Raw genomic sequence first — 3,400 nt, forward strand, 5'->3', positions numbered from 1 at the left:
GAGAGATTTTTGCTATAGGGCATGTGCGCTCGCCAGAAAGACAGAGAGAGCAAAGAGGAAATGAGACATTACTTACCAGGAGGGATGGCTACACCAGAATCCCTTCTCCTCCTTTCTCCTCTCAAGATTATGGGCACGGATGCCCAGCATGAGTTTCAAGCCCCCAAGGCCAGGTCTCGAAACACAGATGGCCAAGTGGGAGTCCAGGACCTTACATACTACACCAGTTGCTTGTCCCAAGGAACGAATTCTAAAAAAGATGTACAGAAATTTGGGAAAAAAAATAATGGTTTTAATCATATCCAATCAAACATAACTACAATCAAACTGAGGCACTAAACTGAGCTAAAATAGGATATATCTCCAATCTTCCTAGTAAGAGGAAGGTCACTATCCTCACACACATCTACTGGGAGAGACAAGCACTGTACACTGCAGCAGAGGAAGAATCTCCAATCTAGTGGTTTTGGAAGACCCAAAGGCTGCTATCATGCTAAATTAACACAGCCATTACTCTTAACAAAGGTGTGTCCTATACAAATTGGATCTCATTCCAATTCAATCTACAGACTGAGCAGTCACAGCATCACAGAATATTTTGAACCATGACTATCTGAACTGGTGGCCTGGTAAGGACACATGAGCTATTGCAAAAAAAAAAAAAAAAAAAAAAAAAAACATAAAACAAAAGCTAACCAAACCAAAGTTGAGATCAACCTTGAGATGAAGACATCTGTGGAAATCTAAACCTCTAATAAATTGGAAGTCAGATAACTGGTGTACATGTAGGAGACAGTGTTCACTGCCAAATCTAACTACCATGACAACAGGATGGAGGCAGTCTTCTGCATAGTCTGGATGCACCTGAAATATCTTTTTCCAGAATGCCTCCAACACCTGACTAATGACTTCTTCACTTCTGCCTTCCAAACCTAATGCGAGTTACACTATTGATATATTCCACATAGGACCATAAAGGGAATGAGTTCTGGGAAATCTTACCCCCAACATCACCAACAGCAACTTAACACAATCTAGAAATTTATCTCTATTTCTAGATTGTATAGTCCTAATATGGGTCTTTCCTTTTAATTTGAACTCAATGATCCAAGTAAAAGAAATAATGATGAAGATTTAAAACTGCCATATGATGAGCTGGTTCTATGACACAGTACTAATGTACCACCCAAGAAAAGCAGATCCCACATAGGAAGCTTATTTCTTTCGACATAAATAACCAACTCTGTAGAAATAATAATTAATGCAACTTATTTTGAAGCACACATGTGTATGACCAGGCCTGGAGACAGGCAAACATGCCTTTCTAGGAGTGATCAGTTACAGATGCTCTTTTTCTTTGATTTTGAGAGTGAGACACAAGGAGTAGAATTTAGTAGTTAAACGAGTTTTCCCATTGGTCTGGCGCCAAAAGGCAGGGCATCTGGAGGCAAGGGCTTCTAGGGTCATAGGTGGGTTTTAACAATTCTTAGGTTGGTGACTGGAAAGGGAGGTCTCTGTTTTGAGAAGGGATCAGCAAAGTGTGTACTTTAACAGAGATAAGGGGGCGTTATGGGTCGCAACATACAGTCCCCAGAACCAGATGTAGGAAGAGTACTATTATCAAATGGGCCCAAATGGTCTGTTAATATTTGTGGGCATGAGTCACCCCAGGCCCACTGGAAGGGACTTTTGGAAATAGGAAAAAGCAGTCGGACTCCTGTCCTTAGTTCGAATTTATGGCCCAGTCAACCTGACACATGCCAGGCATGCATGCAAGTGCGTGGGATCTGACAGACTGAAAAGTGGGAGGAGAAGAAATCACAGCATGAGTAAAATCTGTGGAGACTGTCCATATACTCTCCCTTGAGGATATGGCACACAGGCACACTATCATGAATAAAAGCAAAAGGCTGAAAAAGTGCAACATGAGTCACGTAGAAAAATTATAATTGACATTTTCAAAAACAATTATTTATTTAATTTTATTTATCACTATTATTTTTTAAAATTTGCTACCAGGTATGCATCCTCACGAGAGACTGAGAGAGAGAGAGAGAGAGAGGTTTGGGGCACTGGACTCCCACATGGTCGACAAAAGTTCGAGTCCCAGACCTGACGGCTTGATTTCTCTGTTTCTCACTCTCTCTCTGTCCCTCTGTGGTAAAATAAAAATAAATAAGTAAATACATAAGAATATAAAGACAAATAAAATAATTTAAGTTAAAAAAAAAAAGAATGACAGAAAATTAAGTAAAGACCTTCCCAGCTCTCAACACCACAACATGGGAGAATAAGCCTCAATGTGAACATTGGATTGGGTATAATCACTTCAAAGTATACCAAGGACCCATTTCAGTTGTGGTATACATTTTACATTTTCAGAGGTAATTTGTTTTGTTTTGTTTTGGCCATAGGGCATATGTGCTCACTGGAGAAAGACAGAGAGAGGAAAAGCGAGAAATCACACCCCCGACCCCCCAACCCATACACCCCCATGCTCCCCACCCACCCCTGTGGAATGGCGATGCCACAATATTTCTCTTGTCTCCTCTCGAAATTTTTGGACACACGTGCACAGAAGCCTGTAGTGATTTCCAAGCCACCAGGTCCAGGAATGACCCACAGAGTTGGCCATGTGGGATCTAGCACCTTAATCACTACATCACCTGCTGGCCCCATTCAAGTTTATACATATGTAAAAGTGTGTGCATGTGTGTGTGTGTGTTCGTGTGTACATATATGTATATCTATATAATATTTTTCTAATAGAGTTGGTGTACTCCCCAGAAACAGGGAGATGAAACACACATACACCACAGCAGGGATGGCCATGCCACAGTCCTTTCTCTTTCATTCTTCTCTCAGGATTATGGGCCGGCAGGCAGGAAGTTATAGGTTCCCTAGGTGATTTTCAAGCCACTTAGGGACTACAACAGTATTCCACCATGTGGGAATCCAGACCCTTAACCACCCCACCACTTGCTGCCCCCACAATTTCATACTTACCAGTACACCCAATAACTCATGGTTAACAAAACCCTTCAAAAGCTCTTTTTCCAATATAATTGCATACTTAATTTCATTTCTCTTCATTATTTTTTCATTTGCTGAGGCACCCACCAGAGTGACAGACACAGAGAGCAAAAACAAGCCACCAGGGTGAGGCCTCGAACCGCCGTGAGCCACATCAGAGCCCAGTGCCTTAACCACCGCGCCACCTACCGGGCGCCTTCCACAGCCCCTTGGGGGCGACTGAGATCCCATGCGCCTGCGCAGTCGCACAGGGCCCCCGCCAGGCGCTGAGGAGACAGGCACACCCCTCGCCTAGGGTGGCGCACTCGCGCGGCCTCTCCTCAGCCCGCCGCCTGGCGCCTGATCCTTGCCGGGTGCCGCCAGGGGG

The sequence above is a fragment of the Tupaia chinensis genome, unplaced genomic scaffold, assembly GCF_000334495.1.
Source record: "Tupaia chinensis unplaced genomic scaffold, TupChi_1.0 Scaffold145645_1, whole genome shotgun sequence".
Classification (NCBI taxonomy): Eukaryota; Metazoa; Chordata; class Mammalia; order Scandentia; family Tupaiidae; genus Tupaia; species Tupaia belangeri.